This window comes from Dermacentor silvarum, unplaced genomic scaffold, assembly GCF_013339745.2.
Source record: "Dermacentor silvarum isolate Dsil-2018 unplaced genomic scaffold, BIME_Dsil_1.4 Seq421, whole genome shotgun sequence".
In the NCBI taxonomy this organism is placed as follows: domain Eukaryota; kingdom Metazoa; phylum Arthropoda; class Arachnida; order Ixodida; family Ixodidae; genus Dermacentor; species Dermacentor silvarum.
Window position 1 is genome coordinate 10,930 of NW_023606206.1, and position 24,710 is coordinate 35,639.

At 47.0% G+C, this 24,710-nt stretch overlaps 2 non-coding genes across 2 annotated transcripts; both read left to right on the forward strand.

Moving 5' to 3' along the window:
- The first annotated feature begins 22,490 nt into the window (after positions 1–22,490).
- On the forward strand, positions 22,491–22,563 carry Trnak-cuu (transfer RNA lysine (anticodon CUU)). Its single transcript has one exon. It is a non-coding gene; the product is annotated as a tRNA-Lys (tRNA).
- Positions 22,564–22,712: 149 nt separating this feature from the next.
- Trnak-cuu (transfer RNA lysine (anticodon CUU)) lies at positions 22,713–22,785 on the forward strand. Its single transcript has one exon. It is a non-coding gene; the product is annotated as a tRNA-Lys (tRNA).
- The last annotated feature ends 1,925 nt before the right edge of the window (positions 22,786–24,710 follow it).

Below are 24,710 nucleotides of genomic sequence, written 5' to 3' on the forward strand. Positions count from 1 at the left end.
GACTCCAAAAATTCACCAACAACATTGGGAGCGGTTCATCATGCTCCGTGGCCTTGTAATTCGCCTTTATAATGCCTGACGTCTCACGCTATATGCTAAAGGTTGCAGGCACTGCCGTATCCTATATACGTCACGTGTTTCTGAGTGTTACTGTCGATGTGCTACTGGCGTGGACGCCGCATGTTAGACACTTTTTAAGGAGAAGCTCAACATTTTCGCAAACATTTCTCGCGCGCTTCGCGGTGGTTCGAATGCAGCCTCAATGAGGAGTTTCTGAACCTGCCTTGGCTAAGCGACCATGCATGCACTTGTAAACTAAGTTGCATCCTGTACTCACGATTTGACGCATTACCCAAACAGTGTTGGACAACGTCTATCTATATATATCTCCGAGTTCGCAGGTTGGAATGGTCGAATGATGTTTTTCAGCTCTCCGAGAGAGGTTACCCCAGGCTCTTCCTTATTCAGTGGTAGAAAAAATGCTTAAGAATGCGAAGGAGCCCTGTCCTGGTAGTACTTCGTGTACGGTCTAATAAAGGAGAAGTGTCCGTGGTGCCGTATTCACTGCATGTTGCACAATTTGACCGCAGCGATGGCCTAGTGGTAGAGCATCCCCCTCGTATGCGGGAGGTACCGAGTTCAAATCCCGGTGCCGCCGGGAACCCACCGGCTTTTCTAATGGGTAGAGATGTCCCCTGGCCTGGTGCTCGGCTGTCGTGGGGTCCATCTCGACAGAGGGCCCAATAGAGATTTCAGCTCTTGTCTCTGGCGCCTCTTGTCCAACCACAGACGGCCTTGTAGACGAGCATCCGCCGCGGCTGTGGGAGCAAGTGCTGCCGCCGGGTACCTACCGGTAAAATAGGTACAAGCGCGCTCCCGGCCTGGTGCTCGGCCATTATGGGACCTCAACGCTTGGAAATGGGTGTTTGACCTCAACCCGAAGGCGCCCCCACCTCAATAGGTGCTTGGGGCGCCACATGGGAAATGACCGCCATGGGAGCGGCCCAGACATCACTTGATTTCCGTGCTCACGTTGGTTTCGACGGGAGTTCAGGGCGCAGGCTCCTTTCCCAAGCGTATCACCCCTGAAGGAAGCCGAAACGCCAGGCCGGGGTACGCTTGTACCCTTTTGAACCAGTGGGTGCCCGGCGGCGGTGAGAATCGAACCCACAGCCTCCCGCAGCCGAGGCGGGGCGTTCTACCACTAGGCCAGGGCTGCGGTTGTCCGTGTGTTTTGGTGCTCCCGACGACAGTCAAGAGGCTGTGGATGGTTTGTCAGTACTGAATGCAACGACTATCGCACTTGCCGGAAACGGTACCGCCAGCTTTTCTGTGATGCGCGCCGAAAATGTCGTTTATTTCATTTTCATGTGGCAATACCTACATAGGTTTCATTTCATGTGGCAATACCTACATAGGTCCAGCTGCCAGATGCGTCAGTAAACGTACTAAAGAGCCCGAATATAACATCACGATAAGGTCTTTTGCAGCATCTTGCGCTAGATTTTAGGGTTTACGACTGCACCACAAGATTTTATGAAGCGAAAGTGTTGCGCAGAGATCATAGAGGCAAGATAGATTGCTGACCTTGATTATACCGGATGTTTCAGCGAACACTTTCAAAAATGTTTAAAGGTTGCCTGTGGCAGATAGCCCAATTGAAGTTCATGAGCTGGTCTACTCGAAGAGGCGGACATTACCTCCGCGAAAACTTAAAATAAATAATCGCCTAATTAACAAGAAATCACTAATTAGGTTTTTAACTCATTACGTTACGGCCCATATTGCAATTTACAAATTGTAGCCGTGGAGTTCGCAATGCGGATCCACTTGGAACGAATTCTCAAGATGACACCAGTTTCGAGATATTAATTCCCCAACTTTGCGGAGAAATGCATTGGCGTTCCAGTTACTTTTGTGCTTCAATGCAGAAAACGACGTTTCGTTAAGAAAGTCGTTAAAAAAGTGCGATGCTCTTACCAATTGAGCTACCGCGGCGCCGTTTCCCCATCCACTTTCTGTGCTATTTATGCTTTTTACTACTAGAATTAACCCTGGGAGTGTTAGCCAGCGCCACCACTCACAAACCTTGGCGGCGGATGTGGAACATCCCAAGAACATCCTGCCCCAAGAAACCCGGGATGATGCAAACGATGCAAGCTGAAACCTATTTTGGCGGGAATCGCACAGCGGCCGTGTCGTCCGCAATGCAGGCGTGCAAGGCCACGAGGTGCTGGCAAGGCACATCCTGCGCGTCGTCTGCTGCAGCGCCTAACGGCGAGACACGAAAGACAATCCTCGCTACCCAAGCACGGTATAGCAATAATAATAATATCACTTACGCGGCGCTAAAGTGAAAGAAAACTTGGCGTCAGCTGTTGTGTTGTTTTAAGGGGAAAGCCCTAGGTGACTATGCTGGCGGTGCCCTTGGCGGTAACCTTGGCGAAACTGCGCCGTGACGAAAAATGGCCGACGCCGAAAAAAAAATGCTCGGATTGACGTCACAATTCCAGGTGAGTCCCTCTAAACAAAGGAAATTGATACATTTTGCTCTGGACAGGAATCGAACCCGGGCCTCCGGAGTGCGAGACGAGCACGCTTCCCTGAAGCCACGCCTGCTCCGCGGTTCTGGCTTACTATATACTATCTTGGTTCGCTACAACTATTTATTGTCAAGTTTCACTTAAGTGGGCGCTGAAGTTTCACGAGTAAAACGCACGAGTAACGGACTCGGCAATGAAATGAATTGTACCGCGGACTCTCGAAGAGTGAAATGCTCAGACTCCATACAAAGAGTATGGAGTCTAGCATTTCACTCTTCCAGAGTCCATGTCCGTTGTACACCTCATCGCTCCCGCCGATGAAAAGACTCTTCAAGAGCAGCAGACGTTCAGAAGGTAGCGAGTACGGCGCCATTTTTAAAAGGTCGTGTGGCGACGATTTTGTTTGCTTCTGTGATTGGAGGGCGGAGTAACAAAACCCCGTGCGGTCTGTGTGCCTTTGTTGCCAACTTCTATTTTTTTTAAGTTGCATCCTACTATTGACCCTTTTCGCGGGGCAGTTTGTTCTAGAGAAACGAGATGGCGCTTTCGGCGGCTCGCTGTACGTCCCCTCAGCGACCTGGCACGAATACGAAACCATTACCGCTTCTACCTTGATTCTGTGCGATCAGCTGTCGTAAATGCAACTGAGTTTTCGCTAACGCACTGTGCTCCAATCATGCTGGATTGAATCATGTAGATTGAAGAAGTGTGCGGTAGTGGGCTGCAAAAATAGCGACTGGCAGACAAAAAAAAAAGGAAAAAGAGCAAACTCATTTAGAGTAAGACCAGTAAAAGAGAGATGAATGCTTAGCATAAACATCACTCATAAATAATCTCTACAAATTAGAAAAATTTGCGAAGACTGTAAAATGAGACTTCCCCCATTGAAAACTGTCAAGGGTATATAACTGTATAGTTTCTGTAATGCACACACCACTTTCAAGCATTATAGAAGTGATGCCATGCTAGTTCAACATGCTAGTTATGAAATTACAATATTTTAGGACCTCAATTAGCACTCATGATGCATAGTTGCTTGTTTTATGCCTAGCCTTTCAGCGGTGGTCTTCACAAGACTGAACAATGACATAAAAAACGAATACAACACAAACAAGCACCAAAAATGTAGGATAAGTGCAGGCATAAAAAACTGCAGGCATAAGCATAGTGCCAAAAGACCGGTATAATTCACTCTATAATTTAAAATGCACATTCATGTGCACCCAAAGCATCTCCCATGTCCTTTTGCTGCCTGGAAGTAAACAGCTGTCATAGCTTTCCTTTACATTGCATCTTGTAAGCAAGCGGCCCTGGACGCCAATTACTACTGCAATAACTGCATGTCATACTCTACTTGGGGTTCCCAAAATTTATTGTGTCTAAAGTAGAATCCATCAGAATGTATACAAGTTTCCCTATGACCACAGTAAAGCATGATGTCACAACAGCATACATAGATGGTTCTTGGAAGTTACCTGGCCATTGTCAAGAGGTATATGAAGATCGCATGTGACAGTAACGTAAGTGGAGTTTAGAACCCGAAGACAAAATATTAATCCCATGCCATGCATTTTAATTCTTATATAGAACCAAAGGTCGATTTTATTGAGATGTAAACATGCTACACAATGCTGACTTAGTTAATAACATAAGTATAGTTTAAATTTCTATATAAAAACTACCTGAACACTAAGCTTAACGTAACATGCTGACTTCTTACCCACTCGCAAACTGCAATTCTTAAACTAGGTGGCTGCTGCTTGGCGAATGGCAAGGGTCATCACATTTTCCCATGTGGGACCGCTTCGAATAGCTCTTGGAATACCAAACCATCTAGTAAAAAAAATGCAAGTAGCACACAGTATCAGCAGTTTTTGCTAATATCCAAACCACTGTCACATATGAACAGATCTGCAACTAATAAATAAAATTTGTGGAACATTAGTTCTATGGAACTGCAAGGAAAAGGAAAGCGTACAAAAGAAAAAAATTATCTTCCACCCGACGTAGCTACACTGGGTGGATGACAATTTTCTTTTTCAAATGTGTCCATCTGTCTTTATTTTTTTTTTTCATTCCAAACACTATGAATTTTGTGAGTAAGAGTCACTGCACTTATGCCCAGGCAAACAGCAGCCTTCTAAACTTACCTTACATGGCACTGTAGACACGCGGGTCCCTGAAGCTCTTTTTCCGCCGCTGGCTTAGAGTGCCAAGTTCCCTACCAAACTGTCTGTGAGTAGGATGCCCGCAGTAAAGCTTCTTAAGTCCCGGCCCTTCATAAAAGAGAGCCTTCATAAAAAAACATGAGCAAAAGGAATTCAAAGCCTAAAACACCAATATACACAATGTGGCGATTACAATGGCTGCATGAAGGCAGGAATGAAATCCCCAGAAAAGGTAAGGCGCAACAGCGTTATTATTAGAAATTATTATTGCAGCAATATGTACACACAAAAACTGCCAAGATGTAAACAGCCATAGTATAACACAAGTATTAACTGAAACTACTGTGTATACAACTCAAAAACATGAAGCCACAAAATTTCAATAAAATGATGAAGTCACTTTAACATGCATATCAAAGGCAATAGTTACACCTGGCACGAGTTATTTATAAAAATGTGCTCATGTAGTCAATTCATAAAGCTTTTACTTACAAGGTGTCATCGAAAAGCAGGATTGGAGCCTCTGCTCGGATTCTAATGTGGTCACAGTTTCCTTGTTCACTAAGGGCAGCTTGTAATCAGCCACTGCCATTCAGCCAATTTCGTTGGGGACACTGAGAGCTGATAGGAGCCTTTTATCTTGATGTCTTATAGTCTTTCCATGTCTGTCACTGGTACGTGCATATCTGAAAGCACTTAAAGAAGAGACAAGAGCCATGAACATTTTGACAGCTTTGACAGTAGCTAATCGAATGTCGCACGACGCACCTTCTAGATGCATAACTATGGTCATATATATAGCTGCGCATGTTCCATCCTGCTCCGTTCATTTCAAGTACTCAAGTCCCATCCGAGCTCTTGGGAACTAGTGCCATCGTTCCACATTTGAGGTGCAACCTGGCTCGAGATTATATCCCCGTGGTTGGTACTTTCGCTGAAATGATTGCCTCACTGAACCACGGGTAGCATTCATCCGGAGGAGTGCTTGCACTGGGCAGGCTATCATACCTAAGCTGTTCCAAGGCCTTGGGTGCTACAAGAAAAAAAATGCATCAAAGCGTATCTTACAGTCTCGTTGTATTTTTGTGCGCCGCTTTGCTTTTTGTTTTTCACAAAATGAATGCAGTGGACGTAAATAAAGCGCACGTGCTTACGTCTCGATGCAATCAGTCGGAGGGACGCAGATATATTATTCGCCATCGTGATGCAGTTCTAAGACCGTCAACGAAGTAATATAAGTCAATAAACAGTATAGCTCGCGTTTCTATAATTAAAGCACCAGCTTAAAAAATGGGCAATCTTCGACCACGAGGAAACTACGCGGCGACTCGGGGAGACGCGGTTTCCTATGTAACAATGTACGCACGGACAATCGATGCTAAGGGCAGTGAATGATCCTACACCAAGCAAAATGTAATCACAACCTGACGAGCTTATATACTGCGTACGTGACAACAGACGTGACGCGAGGAAATTCGAAACAATAGCCAACATGCAGTAATTAATGTGAAACAACCAACCAAGATGGTCATGGTGCTAAAACCCTGTGACAGAGCTTTCAAAAGAGGTAAAAACTTAGATCACTTACCTAAATCAGGCTGCGCCTTTAACGCAGCAAGACACAGAGCATGCAATGCGCCACGGAACAAACCGTTGAACACCTTAAAGAGCGCGCTAGTCAGACGAAAACAATGCACGGGAGAGCCAGCGTTGGAAGCGGCCGAGCCACAGTAGCGCACGTATACTGTGTCACGCCATGTTATATTAGCTTGTGAAACGTTATTCAAATATTTTATTAAAACTTTCGCAAATTAAGTAATAACTTCACACATTTTTATTGAAAGTTATTATTGTATTGTAATCAAGGGCACACGAAACTGTAGGCCGGCTTTTAGTTTCGGATGCCGCGGTAGATTTGAATTGGCAGATATTATTACGCGTGCTGTCACCGACAGCGGTCTCTACAAAATCGTCTCGTGCATAAGCCTTGCAGTACTGGTTGATTATTGTATTTTGCGGATCGCTGTTATATGGTGATAACATAACGATGAAATCATTCCACTGATGGTGTTCTCGAAGGAATCGTTGCAAGCCGGTGGTAAAAAAAAATGTGCGCAAATTGTGCTTTTAAGGCTTGGAGATCAACTTTAAAACCTATACCAGAGCCTACACGTCTCCACCAGGTCAGCAGAAGTCTTTAAGACATTTAATGTAAGCTGTACAGAAGACGTCTAATTTGGAGCTTAACTTAGCACTAGTCGTGTCAAGCTGGGTCAAGCCGAGTCAGGAACGCTTGTAGCCGACTTCTGCCTCCTGGGACGGAAGAGCGGGGACTTGAGCACCGAGGCTTTTCCATTCGATCGCTGCATGCCTTCTTCTGGAGAGGCTGCGAACGTCGGGCTGTGACCACTTCTCGATGCCAATACGACTGCAGTCGAGCCCATCTTCGTTCGTGTCAGCCTCATGGAACTAACTGGCTGCTGACCTCCAACCCCTGCTTCAATCTGCTGGTGCTTTCCTGGATTGGACTCTGCAGAGACCATATCTTCGTAGCTAACCGGTGAACTGTTTATTTGCCCATCTTGTTAAATTCTGTTGTGATAACGTGATAACTCTGTTCACTTTTGGTTTCCCTATCTTCTTGATGAGTCTTGCATCTTATTGACGTTTGTTTATACATTTAACGTAAATCCTAGCAAGCGTGAAGCTTTAAACTGAGAGTGTCTCGTACACTCTTTTGTTGATAACTTATCAACAAAAGAGTGTAGGAGACATAAGTCATCTTGCGTGTGTTTACAGCTAGCCTTGCCTTTTCCTTCGGAGGCAAAGCCTCGGATGCGTTTTCGCTTATTCTTAAACGAACCTAACATCACAGGGGGAGCCCTCATCAAAACATAGGATGCGAAGGCCAGGAGGTAGAGGAGGGCTCACTGCAAGCTCAATTTTTTGTCATCGCAGAAGTGGCAGCTTGTCTCGGAGGAAGGGGGTATCGGAGGCACCGGAGCCTCAGTATAGAATAATGGGGCGGGCGAGTTGATTAACATTGATTGCTTGGCCTCCCCTCTCCGGATTCGCCAGCTACACATGGCGCATGACCACGTATACCACGCCCGATATCCGTACAAGTCGAATTACATTCTATAATATCTGACGTCATATTCGCGTATGGAGTACTAATTATTAGACTTGTATGCGAAATATCTAATATTCGCATAGCTATCAGAAATTCGTTCCATATGGTTGCCGTTTTACTGCCCCGGTGATCGAAAGCACTCCGACCACTGGATATACGAATAACGTCTCAGCATCCGTGTCACGCCCCTTCAATTTGCACACGTGTATTGAAAACACACACACACACACACACACACACACACACACACACACACACACACACACACACACACACACACACACACACACACACACACACACACACACACACACACACACACACACACACTCGGGTGTTCTGTTTCCACGTGAGACAAATCGTTCGCGTGGAAAATGGTTTTTGCAAGTGCCTTCGACAAAACGCGCGAAGAGTAGCCAAAGAAGCGCATAGAAAATTATTATTGCTTGACTTAGTTACATAGGATGTCCCAGCTAACGTTAGCCAAGCTGCTAAACCAAAAAAAAAGAAAAAAAAGAAAAACACGATTCAAGATCACCATAGAACCTACGGTGATCGGTCGTCAGACCTGTGACAAACGAACACCGTAGGTTTTATAATTCAATATAGCACCATTTTTTTTTACAGCCTGGCTAACGTTAGCTGGGACACATGATATATACAACCGTCACCGTGACTTTAGGTCACCACAGGATAACGCAAGTCATACATTCACCAGATTGAGTGCAAACGTGATTTGAACATGGGCCTTAATATCTTAATTCCCCAGTCTACACGGTTCGTTTGCTTTCACACTGCAAACTTAAGACTAGAACACATTGCTCGTATTTCACACAATGGTAGCCCCAGCGAACCGGCCTATAGTATACATTGCATATTACTGAGCCATACGTAGTGCCAGTGAGCGCATCTATGTTTTTCGTAATCAACGAATAAATCACGACATAATAACGGTATATATAATGTCGGCTCTTCTATAGGCCTTTCTAAAGCACACTGACCTGTTCATATCTATGGGTAACTCAATTCAATTCCTTTATTTGACATCAGTGGTATAATATCAGGAGCGCAGACCAAAAGGCACAAATATTGCGGCTTCACGAAGCTACTAGGTCTGCGCTCCCTGACGTGACCTTCATTTTCAGAATACATTGTTGTAGTGCACGTTAAAGAACCCCAGGTGGTCTTTAACTTATCTTATTTAGAAAATCGACAGCAATATGTCTATCTCAATGGTTTTTCTTCAGACAAAAAAAAAAAACAATAACATCAGGGGTACCTCAGGGAAGTATCCTTGGACCACTTTTATTTAATATCTATTTGAATGACATTATATGTATTAATCCGAACATTAAACACATCATTTATGCCGATGACACAACTATGCTTCTCTCAGCTGCATGTCCGAATGATTTAATTTCTGAAGCAAATAGCTCACTATCGCGTTTGCATGAGTGGTCAAGTGCCAATGCATTAAAAATAAACACGGCCAAGACAAAAGCCATACTTTTCCGTCCGAGAAATAAGAGCGTTTTTATAAATACAGATCTTTTGTTAGGCGACTCAAAAATAGAAATACTCCCTGTATTCAAAACTCTTGGCGTTGTGTTCAATGAGAACTTAACATGGGATGACCACGTGGAACATGTTGTTTCTAAGGTTTCAAGTGTCGTAGGAGTTACGTGCATTAATAAAGAGTTGCTGCCTGTGCAGGTCAAGGTTATTCTTTACAATACATTATTTCACTCTCATATTAGTTATGCACATTTAGTTTGGGGAACTACCACAGTTACAAATTTACGTAAAATTCTTACAGTTCAGAAAAGAATGTTGCGACATGTTCTCGGTGTTCCTCGAGATCACCCATCTCAGCCTTTGTTTGAAAAGTTGAAAATTATGAAAATTACTCAGATGTATTCATATCGCCTGTGTTTAACATATATAAACGATGTAAAAGAAAACATAAACTTTCTCTCAGCTTTAGCTTCTTTGTCAAAGAAAAACCCTTTATATGATACACGTAGCAGGGAAATTTGGAACGTAGAGACGTGTAGAACCACCTATGGACAACAAATGATGAAAAGAAAACTGCCAGAATTATTGAATCTTTGTCACAGACACGGTATGCAGCTAGAAAGTACATCAAAACAGCATTTAAAATTGTTTTTTTCTTCTTTAGGAGTATTTCCCTCAACATTATCTATCGTTTGTGTAAATTGGGATGCATATCAGAGATTTCTCTTTGTCTTTCACGTGTTTGCTGAACTTTTTTTTTTTTTTTTTTTTTTTTTTTAGTGATGAATGTTCGCGACAAACCCTTATGTATATGTTAGTGAGCCGTTGTTGTGTGTGTGGGTGTTTACATATGTCTTCCAGCAGTGACATGTATATATAAAGCAACTATTACAGTTGCATGTTCACTCGTTTGGGAATGTGTATGTTCATATGCCACAAAGATGCTTGTAGTGATAGGTATTTTTTTTTTTTTTTGCACAATCAGAAATGTGTTATAACTTCTCGTCCATAGCTGAACTGTCTGCCTTTATGGAATGTATTTTTTTTTTCTTTGGGGGGGCGGGAACTAGTCAAGCTGTCTGTTTCAGCTTTTTTTCCCTTACCTCCCCCATCACGTTGATGGAAAAAAATAAAGGTTATTATTATTATTATTATTATTATTATTATTATTATTATTATTATTATTATTATTATTATTATTATTATTATTATTATTATTATTATTATTATTATTATTATTATTATTATTATTAAAACGCAGCAGCGGCAGGGCGGCCAAACCAACCGGCGGCGCGCCGCTGCGGCAATCACGTGACAGACTAGACTCCTCTCCCCTTCTCGAACTATCCGGGAGTCCCACTTCCCCTCTGTGCAACGCGGTTGAGGTGTTGCACTTAACCCAACATTTCACCCCCTTTCCACAAGAATCTCTCTCTCACGCGTGCAGATGATAGTGCGAAACGAGAAACAAGCGGTCGGGCGGGTCCCCATGGCACCAGTTTCCCACGCGCACGTCACGGAAGCGGGCCGCTCTCATTGGTCTCCTTCATCCGCGGCACGCGGCAAACCGCAAAAAATCGGTCCAGGAGCGATCCCTGCCGCGGCGCGCGAGACTAAATACAGACCGCAACATCGCCCAAGGTTAGCGGTATAGAAAACATCATGCTGGCAACTATGGGCTGCTCACCAAAATTAGCTCTTTCATGTACCCAGAATGAAGGCCGAAATTCCCTAGTCAAGTCGACCAGTTCAACAGGCGAAGTAAAACTCGCTGTGCATATTTTTTCGCTGCTGCCCATATGATTAATGATGGACCCGCCTATGTATATTGTTCTGTTTATAATATTTTCTGTGTTTGTTTTAGCCAGGATTGCGTTATCTCGCGAGCGCTCACATGAATTCACGGGGAGATTGTTAAGACTGTCAACAAATAACTTAATCTTCGGCGATGCCTTATGTCTTATGTAGCATGTGCGATCATTTGGATGAATCGTCTTGGTGGCGACCCTTTTTGTGTATGTAAGTGATCGATTGTGCGTGATAAGGAATCGGTTAGTCGCATTAACCTGTGTGTGTTTATTTGACCAGAAATTTAGTTCGCTCCGCGGTAAAGCTTCAGGCTCTTTCTGTGTTCTCAAATTGCGCAATCTGTTCACATCTGTGCACCCACTAACCTCATGATTCCAAAAAGTAACGTTAGAAACATGATCTTTCCGTTTTCTTGAGCCAGTAAGCTGTTGCCGGTTAGAGCTACGGGAAGTCCGCGTGGCAGGTCTTTGAAAAAGTAAGGCGATCGACTGTTGCAATGCACCTGTAGATCGTCAGCGCGTTTGTCAACGCAAGTTATCGATAAGTCGCGCAGTGTGTGCTGCTATGAGATGCAGAATATGCAAAGGCACAAACGGAACCGAGATCGAGTTTTCTCAGACGTGCAAAATTTTTATAATAATCGGTTCAGGTCAGCCTGCTAACTGGAACCATGCAGTGCTGGTGACATGCTGATTGCAAAATAAACTGCACCACCATAAGTTCAGCAACTGCCTTGCGGAATATATAGCATTACATTTGCTAAATGTGTTGAGCATCGACAAGATCGAGCGACCTACAGAACGCTGATTTGCGCACAGCAAGGTATGTCAAGGACGGGTGGGCTGGGCCAGGGAAGCTAAGAAACCGCCACAACAAACAGGTGGGAGGGCAGGTAGGTGAATGGCTTTGAAGTCCACGCAGAAACAAATATAGGAATGCTAGGCGCCGCCACGCCGTTCAAAAATCAGGTGAATGTTGAAGAGTGCGACAGTGACTAACGTAACAGAAAATAATTTTAAGAAGGGGGGGGGGGGGGGGGGGGGGGCGCACAAAAGGCGTCAAGAACGAGTCGAGAGAGCGTCTCGTCACTGCCCGATCGCTCAACACCAGACGGCCGTGGCCAGTCGCCTAGCTGAGGCTCACCTATCCTGTCGTAACACGTGCTAACTTAGATTTCTCATAAATAAATGCAATATCGTTTCATTTCTCTTCAGAATAAGCTGCAAGTGTAAACCTTGCGCCTACGTTCATCTCCTGCGTGCACACGTTGAAATCTGGCGCACGCACGTACGAGGAGGGGGAGGCGATAAGAAGGCGAGCGCGGCACGCCGTCGCGTGACTTCACTAGGGACATCTCCGCCTCGCAAATCTAGGGAACCGCACAAGACGAGATCTGGCAACACTGGCGTGTTCTGGTGGGGATTTAGTCGCTCCCTGCCGCTACAGTGTCTGTACTGCCGCGGCAACAAAAACCCGTTTCGCGGCTGCTTTCGCGGCGCGCGTCTTGCCGCCGGCGGCGCGCCGCGCGCGTTTTTCCGCTAGTGTGTACGTGGCATAAAGGAACTACGGAGCTTCGTCGGTTTGTCTTCCTATTTCCGGCGTTTCATCCGTAATTTTGCCTCGATCATCGCTCCCTTGACGCAGCTTCTTAATGGCACGTCAGACCTGTCGGCTTGGAACTCGGAGTGTAACGAATCATTTATGAGGCTCCGCCGGCTCCTCACGTCCCCTCCAGTACTGCGCCACTTCGACCCCAATGCGCCTACTGAGATACATACGGATGCTAGCGGTGTCGGCCTTGGCGTCATTCTCGCCCAACGCAAAGATGGCTTTGACGAGTACGTTGTCGCATATGCCAGCCGCACCCTAACGAAGGCAGAATCAAACTATTCTGTGACGGAAAAAGAATGTTTGGCGATTGTTTGGGCAATCAGCAAATTTCGTACTTATCTTTACGGCCGTCAGTTTGACGTTGTCACTGATCACCATGCCTTATGCTGGTTATCGTCCTTGAAAGATCCCAGTGGCCGCCTCGCTCGTTGGGCCTTACGGCTTCAAGAGTATGACATACGTGTCATTTATCGCTCTGGACGCAAACATTCAGATGCCGACGCCCTATCCCGTTCTCCGCTACCTCCTGCCTCTGTTTGCTCCTTACTGTTGTAACTTCAGAGCCGGGGCATGCTTTTTGAAACCTTTATTCAGGCATGCCAACGGGCAGCCACAAAACAACACAAAAGAACACAGTAACGTAGGGCACACGCCCATATATACAAGTAGCTCCAGGTTACACATGCGCAGTGGCGACCTTTCATTTATCACTGCAACTTGACAACTGCGACACGTGTAGCCTATCGCGATATGAACACAACACTCCCTTCCTGACAAACTTTAAGTACGGCTACCATAGCCCCAACGATCAGGCGCCCGGCGTTGTCGGGTGCTTCTTCGGAGCGTAGTCATGTCCGGTTGCGGCATACACTCCGTGCTCGACTGTTGTGTGGGCGGTGGCAGCGTTGTCGCCGAAGTAGTTGGGTCTCGTTCTTCGGGCACATGTGGCAGCTCGAACTCGTAGTCCACAGCTGGCTCTTTCTCCCGTTCCAGACAGGAGTGGCGCAAATGATCGGCATGCACATATCGTACACGATTTCCCACCAACACTAAATATGTGCATATTGATTTGACCTGCAACACTCTACCCGGTAACCACTTTACTGTCTCTCCGCGCACCGATCGTACCAGTACGCACTCATTTACCGCAAAAGAACGGAACATTGCGCGCCGCTTGTCAGCGGATGTTTTCACTTTCTCTGCTTGGTCAGTCAAAACACCGTTCACATCTGGTCGTAGTAACGATAAGCGGGTCCTCAGTTTCCGTCGCAGAAGCAATTCTGCTGGTGATTTTCCAGTGAAAGTGTGTGGTGTTGAGCGATAAGAGAACAAGAAATTATCTAGGCGATGTTGTAGTGACCTGTTTGTACCTTTCCTTTCGTCATCCATTAACTGCTTCAGGAGAGCCTTCTTAGTTGTTTGCACCGCTCGCTCGGCCGCTCCATTAGATTGCGGATGATACGGAGGGGTAAGCGTATGTTTCACGCCATTCGCTTTCAGAAAAGTTATGAATTCCGCTGCGCGGAACTGAGGCCCGTTATCCGTAACCACTTCCACAGGCAACCCGTGCGACGCAAACCAGGAACGCACAGCCTCGACTGTTTTCGCAGCTGTTGTCGACTGCATGCATTTAACCTCTACCCATTTGGAAAAAGCATCTACCGCAATAAGAAACATTTGCGATTCTTTTTCCGCAAAATCCAAGTGGACTCGTTGCCACGGGTGTTCACAAACTTTCCATGGAAACAAAGGAACTGGTTGCATTGCAGGAAGTACTGCCTGACAGATGCTGCATTTGCGCACCGCCTTTTCAAGGGCATCGTCGATACCCGGCCACCAGACCATTGACCGTGCAACAGCCTTCATTTTTGAGATCCCGAGATGCTGCTCATGCAAGAGTGCTAGTACTACAGTCTTCAAGCTTTCAGGGACCACAACCCTGTTATTCCAAACAATACAGCCCTCGTCCACCGTGAGCTCAAAACGGCGAACCCAAAACGGTTGCAGTTCCGCACTGACAGTCTTTGGCCACCCATGCCATATCCTATTTCGCACAACTCGCAGCAAACTGTCACACCCTGTTGCACGCTCAATGTCTTTCGCGGTCAGCGGCAAATCTGACAACTTGGAAAAGTAACAAATTGTGTCCTCTTCCTGCCCCACTTCCGACAACGGTAGCCGTGACAAAGCATCAGCATGCGAGATGGCGGTGCCCGGCTTATGCGTAATTTTGTAACGATAGTCTGCTAGAAATGTCAGCCATCTGTGCACCCTGGCTGTTGCCACGGCACCGCAATGTCGGTGTGGGTCGAAAAGAACCGTCAGTGGTTGGTGATCCGTTAAAATGTTAAATTCCCTGCCATACAGATACTTGTGGAATTTTTTTTACACCAAAGACGATGCTCAGTGCCTCTTTCTCTATTTGTCCGTAGTTCCGCTCGGACACTGACAGCGACCTTGAGGCGAAAGCGATAGGCTTCTCTTGGCCGTTCACGACATGCGATAGTACGGCTCCTAGGCCATACTCTGAAGCGTCACACGTGAGCTGAATTTCTTTTGCCACATCATATATTTCCAACACACTTTCATCCGTCAACAACGTTTTACACTTGTTGAACGCGTCGTCACATAGTCGGGACCAATGCCACTTGGTTTCCTTGCGCAGCAAGTCATGGAGAGGCTCCAGTACTGTAGCTAAATTTGGTAAAAATTTTGCGTAGAAATTGACCAGACCCAAAAACGCCTTTAGTTGCGTGACATTGTCTGGCTTGGGTGCATTCTTTATCGCCCTTACCTTGTCACTGGTAGGGTGCAACCCATTGCCATCAACTTCGTGTCCCAAGTAGGCTACTCTTTTTTGAAACAAGCTGCATTTTTCCGCGTTGACTTTAATACCGTATTGGCTTAGGCGCATGAGCACTTTTTCAAATCTTTCCCGACACTGCTCGTAGCTAACTCCCGCTATGATGACATCGTCAAGATAGCAAGCCGTGCCTTGCAAGCCCCGCAGGACTTGGTCCATTACCGCCTGAAATGCGGCTGGTGCACAGGCTACACCATATGGTAGGCGCCTGTACCGAAAAAGGCCCATATGCGTGTTAACGGTGAGCAGTTCCTGAGCGTGCTCATCTAATTCCAGTTGCAGATATGCCTTACTCAGGTCAAGAACAGAGAACACAGCTCCACCTTGCAACGTGGTGAAAATATCTTCCGGCAGCGGTAGAGGGTAATGGTCAACTTCCACGAAAGGATTGAGGGTGACCCGGTAATCCCCGCACAGTCGAATCCCGTTATTCTTTTTTGGCACTACCACCAGTGGGGTGGCCCAAGCACTATGCCTCACGCGGTACACAATGCCTGCCTTCTCCATATTAAGCAGCTCTTGTTCTACTTGCTCGCGTAACGCGTATGGCACTGGTCTCGCTTTACAAAAAACAGGAGTAGCGCCTTTCTTAAGCACAATACTAGCGTGAAACCCTTTAATGGCGCCGTATCCTGGTTGAAATACCTCGCGGTACTTATCAGTTAGCTGTGCTTCTTCACGTACGCTCTGCACTCGTACCACATTCGGCCAGTCGAGTTTTATTTTCGTTAGCCACTCTCGCCCCAATAATGTTGGCATTCTAGCCCCTGTGCTATCCTTAGCAATCACTAGTGGCAAGCGAACGTGTTGGCTCTGGTACTTTACATCAACATCCATAATACCTTTGACCGTGACAGGCGTGCCATTGTAGGTGACCAGCCTAACATCTGTTTCCCTGAGACTTGCATCGGGAAAATGCCTTAAACATTCTGTTTCACACATTACAGATACGGCTGCTCCTGTATCGAGCTCCATCGGAATCTCTCTTCCGTTTATCAGCAACGGCACTACAATGGCAGGCGTGCCCGCCCTACGGTCTGTGTGACACAGTGTCAACAGCTCATCGCGCGTTGCATCATTCTCCAGGCAATGAATATGCGTCCTGGTTTTACACATTTTGGCTACATGACCTTTCTTGTTACATTTAAAACATCGGCTGTTCATGAACGGACAACTTACAGGAGAGTGCCGCCCACCGCAACGATGACACCCCTTAGTCTCTTGTGGGCCCGCTGGTGAAGCCGATTTTGCCGTGTTCGGCGTGGCACTCCGGGCGTAGTCCCCACCGGGTGCTTGCCGCTGCCCCGCTGCTGTTTCCTTGTGCCAGTTAACGTCGCTTTCGACTGGGGTCTCCGTTGAGAGGGTCGCCACCATTTCCCGAGTGCCTCTAGTAGCCGATTCCATGGCTGCTGCAATACTGCAGGTGCGGTCCCAGGTTAATTCTGCATCAGGTGTCGCCAGAAGCCTGCAGCGTATGCTGTCGGAACACAATCCCGCGATGAGACGATCTCGCAGGGCTTGCTCAAGAAATGTGCCGTACTCACACGTTGCAGCCAGTTGCTTGAGTCCTACTATGAAGTCCCCTATGCTTTCGTGCGGTTCTTGCTTGCGTTGGTTAAAACGGTATCTTTCCGTAACCACGGAGCACTTCGGGGTGTAGTGCTTTTTCAGCGTTGCGATGACCACGTCATACGTCTCCTTGGTAGGCGTTTTCGGCAGAAGAAGGCTCCTGAGCGTGACGTATGCCTTCTCCCCGATGGACGTCAGTAGCACTTGCAACTTCTTATCCTCTGCGATGTCGTTAGCAGCGACAAAACACTCGAACCGCTCGAAGAAAACATCGCAGTTGTCACCGTCCGGATCAAACTCTGGAAGCTTTCCGAGTATGGCACCCTGAACCGCTGCTGGTTTTTTTCGGCTGCCTGGATCCCATCCTCGTCGCCAGTCATGTTGTAACTTCAGAGCCGGGGCATGCTTTTTGAAACCTTTATTCAGGCATGCCAACGGGCAGCCACAAAACAACACAAAAGAACGCAGTAACGTAGGGCACACGCCCATATATACAAGTAGCTCCAGGTTACACATGCGCAGTGGCGACCTTTCATTTATCACTGCAACTTGACAACTGCGACACGTGTAGCCTATCGCGATATGAACACAACACAGATGAACCACGTTTGGGCGGTTACCTTCAGGAGCTCGGAGGCGACGAAGAAAATGTTGGCGTTCGGCGAAATTATGGTGAAAGAAAGAAGATGCCTAGTGCTGGACCCTGCAAGTCAGGAGGTACGCGTGAAGGTGTTCTGGCTCCTTCACCATGTCCCGGACGAAGACGTCCGTGCGGCTCTCGCCCCTTAAGGAAAAGCCACTGACGTGGCGAGACAACGCTGGCGGGTGCAAGGCATCAAGGACAAAGGGTCGGCAACGCGCACCGTAACTTTGAAGCTCAAGGCGGGCGTGACCATCGATGATCTGCCACATCAGTTTCGAGTGGCCGGTATGATGGCACTTCTGGTGGCCTCTGGAAGGGCTCCGTTGTGCCTGAGGTGCAACCGCACAGGACATATAAGGCGGGAGTGCCGCGTACGCCGTTGTGCCCTTTGCCGGCGCTTTGGGCACGATGAGAGCCAGTGTGTGCGGACGTATGCGAACATCGCAGGCCCTGCGAAGATCGACGAGGTCATTGAAGAACACGTCATGGATGCCGCTGATGCTGAGGAAGCGGCTGGCGGTCTCAGCAGTACGCAAAACACAAAGGTGAAAGGCGTGGGTACGCCTGACGAGTCTACCGAAATCGTCAAAGCCGGAAAGGAAGGTAAAGTGCAAGGAGCAGAGCCAGCCGCGGAAACGCCGGCCAGGGACGCAGCGACTAAGGTCGCCACAATGGACTGCAGTAAAGAGAATGTGAGGACGCCAACAGACAAGGAAACCCCTATGGACACCAGCGGTGCGGCAGCGAAAAGGACCCTTGAGGAAAGCAATGACGGCGAACCAGGGGCTCAAGGTGAGCCACCCTTGAAGACCACCAATGTCCGTCGATCGACGCTGAAGCCGGCACCGAACTTGCCACCCGACAGGAAACCGCTGGCGACGACATAGTGTGATAATGTGTGTACTAGTGTTACTTTTCTTTTTTGCCGGAGTGGGTGGGGGGAGGGGTGGGGTGGCGGGGCTAGCTTGGGGCGGTGTGGCAACGGGCCACTGCAACAAGGCACAATTTGCACGATGGAAATCCATAGATATGGCATCCAACGACGGCAGTCCAGAGGATGGTTTTCGCTGCGCAGTACCAGCAAACGTGAGTGTGCAGCTAGTTGTGTGCAAAATGTGTCGTCGGTCCGTTTTTTCTTCATAGCATAATGAATCCCACAGATATCACGATACGAGTAGGTAGTATTAATGTAAGGGGCCTTGGGTTTAAACGAAAACAGTACCAGCTAAGCAGACTGTTTATGGAAACTGATCTTGATATTATCGCCGTGCAGGAAACTAAAGTCGAAAGTGAAGAAGGAACGGAGCGTATGGTAGATGCGTTTCGGCCACGGTATTATGTGTGTGTATCACATTCTCTTGGTAAAGCTGGTGGGTGCGCCTTTTTTATTCGGAGTGCACTGAACATAGCTATTGAAAATGTTGTGTGTGATGTTAATGGCCGTCAAATAGTGTGCGACCTTGTAAATGGAGCGGTGAAGTGGCCAGCGATATGTGTTTACGCACCTAACAAAGTATATGAGCGCAAGGTGTTCTTTGAAGGCCTTAAAAGTCAATTGAATTGTCAAAGCAACATTTTATTAATGGGAGACTTCAACTGTGTTTGCTATGCTGAGGACCGAGTGCTAAGCCCTACGGTTCACGACGCAAGCGCGCAATTTTTAGCCACGAGTATAAGCGAAGGCAATTTGGTAGATGTGGGTTATGTCATGGGATATGGCGCGACTCCTAAGTTCACGCATTTCCAAGGAGCCAGCCATGCACGATTGGATAGGATATACATGACAGCTGACTTGGTTACAATGTGTAGCAGCTATGAGGTCAAATCTGTGTGTTTCAGTGACCACTGTTTAGTTATGTTGGCGTTGGGACCTAGAAAACCAAAATTTAACTGGGCGTTGTGGAAGTTAAATTCCAAACTGCTAGATTACGAACTTTTCGTTAAGAAAGTTAACCATAACATTCAGAACCTTTTAGAGAAGGACTGTAAAAGTATTGCGGAAGCATGGGAATATTTCAAGCAGGAAACGAAGTTAATGGCAATGGAAAGGTCATGCACATTACGCCGGGAGGAAAAAAGAAAAGAAAAAGAGTTGCAATGCCAACTTGACTTCTACCTAACTATGGAAAGTTCTTGCCCAGGTATCTTTGCGAAGTGAATAAAAGAAGTAAAAGTTCAGTTAGAAAGCGTTGATCAAGAAAAGTATCGAGGTGCGGTTATAGTTGCGCGCGCAGAAAGATTATGGTGCGGCGAAAATCCGACAAAATGAGCGCTTTTGGACGACAAGAGCTAGGCTTCACGAAACGAGATAAGAGCCATCACATATCGAAACGAAATTGTTCGAGAGAACGAATACATTCAGTGGGCTTTTCATGAGCATTACAGCGAGTTGTTAGGCACTGAACGAGAGCTTGCGGAAGGACTCGAAAATCACTTTTTGAAGCTTCTTCCAAAGATGGATGACGATGTAAGGCTGAATCTCGAGCAGCCAATTACTGTAGCTGAAATAGAACACGCCATAAATGAGTTAGCGGTAGATAAATCACCAGGCCCTGACGGATTAGGCGCAGCTTTTTATAAGGCTTTTAAAAAGGATATGGCAATAATTTTACATGAGTTAATTAATGAGGCATATGAGAAGCAAGTACTACTACCGTCCTTTCATGAGAGTCATGTAGTATTAATACCGAAGAGCGACGACCCTCAAACTTTACTTTCGGTGCGGGCATATCGCCCTATTAGCCTTACAAATACGGACTACAAAATATACACAAAAGTTCTCGGGAGGCGACTGCAGTCGGTCATACAGAAGTTAGTAGGACCACATCAGACGTGTGGAATAAAAGGACGGTCTATTATGACTAACATTCACGTGGCACGAACGGTCCTCGAGTGTTGGAATGCCTTTTCGAAGAAGGTAGTAATACTACAGTTAGATTTGGAAAAGGCCTTCGATAGGGTGGCGCATGAAATCCTTTTTCTTGTACTTTAACATGTGAATGTTGAATCTGTGTTAACAGAAGGTGTTAAAATGTGCTATGATCGAATAGTTTCTAAGATTATAATTAATAAGACAATAACAGAAAGTATACAACTCAAATCATCTGTGAGACAGGGATGTTGTTTGTCGCCGTTGCTTTTTGCATTATACTTGGAGCCTTTCTGTTTAAAGGAGCTTTCGTGTAGAGATATCGTAGGTTATAGGGTAGGTTCTAGTGAAATAAAGCTACTAGCATACGCAGATGATGTAGGAGTGTTTTGTAGCGATAAAGACTAAAGCGGTCGACGTGGCAAGAAATTTCTGTAAAATGTCAGGGAGTGTTATTAATTGGGGAAAATCAGTAGGACTATTGCACGGGGCTTGGGAAGACATTCCCTCTGAAATAGAAAGTGTACATTGGACGTCTTCGCCAATGAGGTACCTCGGTGTACCGCTACAGCATTTCAGGGACACGAAAGACTACAGGAAAGAGCGATGCGCAGAAGTGAAGGAAAAAACAAAAAAGTTTGGTGGAAGGGACCTTTCCATGTTCACGAGAGCAACAGTATGCAACCTCTTTCTTGTCGCTAAGATTTGGTTCGTGCTACAGGCCCTCTGCGCATCTAGAACGAGCATACAAAAAATGCACCGGGAATTTGCCGTCTTTATCTGGGGATCTGTGTGGGAGCGTACGAACCGTGCCAATTTGTTCACCTCAGTTAAGCGAGGTGGCCTTGGCCTAGCTCACTTGTTCTTGAGGCAAGTGGTTTCGAGATTTCTGTTTTTGCGCGATCAAAAAATTTTTTCTATTATCTGTGTTTCAAGAACGTCTGAGTGACGTTTTACCAAATCATATAGTGTCAACTCAACTAGCGAGAACAAATATTATCAAGGGCTTTCTGCGTGAAGTTGTATAGGCTTACCAATTTTGTGCGCGCGTTTTTCTTTAGAGTATTTGAGTAGTGTTAAGCGCAAAAAGCTATACAAAGATGTTGTTGAGATATGTCTGCCTTTACCAATTTATAGTACCAAATTTTGTATAGAAAGTGGAGCAAATGTCTTAAAATGGGTAAAGCGGATGCCCGTGCGCTTGTCAGCCAAGTCCTTTTTCTTTCATCTTCACAGTGAAACGTTACCGGTTAAGCCATGGCTCGAAGAGAAAGGCCTGTTTGTAGCATGGTCAGTAAACTGTTTAAGATGCAGAAAACCAGAAAAAAAATCGAACACATTTTTCTGGACTGCTCCGATGCAGTGTTCTTGTGGGACGTTCTTAAACGTACATTAAAGAAGGAACTACTGGTTACGCCGTACGGAATCCGCTTTCTCCCTACATCTAATGATAATGGAGTACCTCATCATATGTTCATGTTACTGTGTCTTCATAGTCTATGGAAGACTCGAATGGCGGTACGCCATGAGCATATTAGAATCCAATCTGCAAGGGAAAACTTTATAGAGAGCATGCTCCTAATGCGAGAGGTGTACAAGGCAAGAAACGAGGACAATGAATGGATTTCAGTATTAGATGAACTGGCATCTATCAAGTGCTTTTAAATACCTAGCGTCAGCCTAAGTGTGGCAGGCGCTTTTAAATTTCTTTACATTGTTTTTCTAGATATCTGTAAATGTGTTGCAAACCGGCAACAAAAAAAAAAAGCCCGGCTAGCTCAGTCGGTAGAGCATGAGACTCTTAATCTCAGGCTCGTGGGTTCGAGCCCCACGTTGGGCGCTTTGTTTTGCAACTTCGTAATTGGCTTCCACAAATAAAGGTTACATTTCTTGAAAAGCTTTTTTTTTATTTTGCAACAGTAAAAAAAAGTTTAGCCAGTGCACAGCGGGCGTAATCTATAAATGTGTGTATGAACTAAAGAAGCGAGAGCCCGGCTAGCTCAGTCGGTAGAGCATGAGACTCTTAATCTCAGGGTCGTGGGTTCGAGCCCCGCGTTGGGCGGTTTGTTTTGCAACTTCGCAATTGGCTACCACAAATAAAGGTTACATTTCTTGAAACGTTTTTTTTTATTTTGCAACAGTAAAAAAAAGTTTAGCCGGTGCACAGCGGGCGTAATCTATAAATGTGTGTATGAACTAAAGAGGCGAGAGCCCGGCTAGCTCAGTCGGTCATTCTGCTTCCGGCCACCGAGCTGAACGGTCGTAGAATCATGGCCTCTCCAGGGGCAGCGACAGCGGTCACTTTTGGCCGCGGTAACAGGACCAACGACGAAGAGAAGGATTACCCGTTTATTTTGCCGCAACTGCCTAAAGGACGAGTGGCGATCAATACCGTGTTTTTGCACGGCGATGTGCGTACCAGACCCTACAAATTTGAGGATTTTAGGGACGCCCTGCTGCCGACGGGCTTGCTGCCGGAGGTGCTGTGCATAGGGCCGTACCAGATCAACCACGTGTGGGCGGTGGCCCTAAAGGATGCGACCGCCACGAAACGGATGGTCGCCCTCAAGGAACTTCAAGTGAAAGGACGACGGTGCGTCATGGTCGACCCACAGGACCAGCAGGTGAAGCTTCGGCTTCACTGGCTGCTGTACGGCGTTGCCGATGAGGACGTCCGGACGGCGTTCGCGGCCTTCGGCAACGTGGACGAGGAAAGCCAGGAGAGGTGGCGTGTCCAAGGTATGGGGGACAAGACCTCTACCACACGGACCGTGCTCCTCAAGCTGAAGAGCGGCGTCAAGGTGGAGGACCTTCCACATCAGGTCCGCGTCGGCGGAGAGCTTGCTTTGGTGGTCGTTCCCGCTTGGCCCATGCAGTGCTTGCGCTGCCAGGGTACTGGGCACGTCCGGCGAGAGTGTAAGGTGCCGCGATGCTCCAGCTGCAGACGTTTCGGGCACGTCCAAGCCGACTGCGTGAAGACCTACGCTACAGCAACAGGCCCAGCAGTGAGTGAAGTAGCAGCCGAACAACTGATGGATGTAGTCGAGGCTGAAGACGCCGCTAAGGGAGCCGGAGACCAAGTGCCGCCAGCACAGACAAGTACCGTGACAGTGCCGGAGGGCGCTGAAGCCAAAGTGGTCGAAGCTGCTGAGCAAGTGACCGGGCTGGCACGGGTCGACACGGAAGCTGTCCTTGCAACGGAATGTGCTAGTGAAGGTGAAAGTGATGACGACCAATCAGAAATGCAACAGAGCGAGGGGGCTAACGACGGGGACCGGGCTGCTAGTCTCGGTGCCACCTTCAAGCGCCCCCGAGACGACGCCGGAGACAAGGACAATGCCACATCCAGTACCGGGGACGGGCCACCGGCGAAAGCGCCTCTTGGGATGCGTTCTGGTTTCAAACCCAAACCGAATGTTCCGCCCGAGAGAAGGCCTCGCGACAAGACGCAGCAGACCACCAACAACGCCGGGAAGCCGGGCGGCTCCGGAGGTGGCTAGCCGAGGGCTAGTCGTGAAAGGTAAGCACCATGCTCCGGGCCTACTTCATTCTTTAGTACAGCATGGCACCTGACCCGTCTCTCAGTATAGCCACACTAAACGTGCGAGGCTTGGCGGCTAGCCGTAGGCAAAGTCAAGTCCTACGGTTGATCACTGACTACGACATAGGCGTTTTAGCTGTCCAGGAGACCAAGGTAGACGGGGAGGAAGAGACCGGTAGCATGGTGCGGCGTTTCACGACTAGATATTATGCAGTCGTGAGCCACGCGGTAGGGACGTCCGCTGGATGTGTCCTGTTTGTTAAGAAGTTACAAGACCTGGTTGTTCAAAGTGTGTTTTCATGTCAGTCGGGAAGGATTGTTATTTGCGATTTTGTTTTTTGTAAAGTTGAATTCCGAGTTATATGCATATATGCGCCAAATGGTGTAGAAGAACGGGCATTATTTTTTTCGAATATTTTTCAGTATATTAGCAGTGAAAAGTGCAT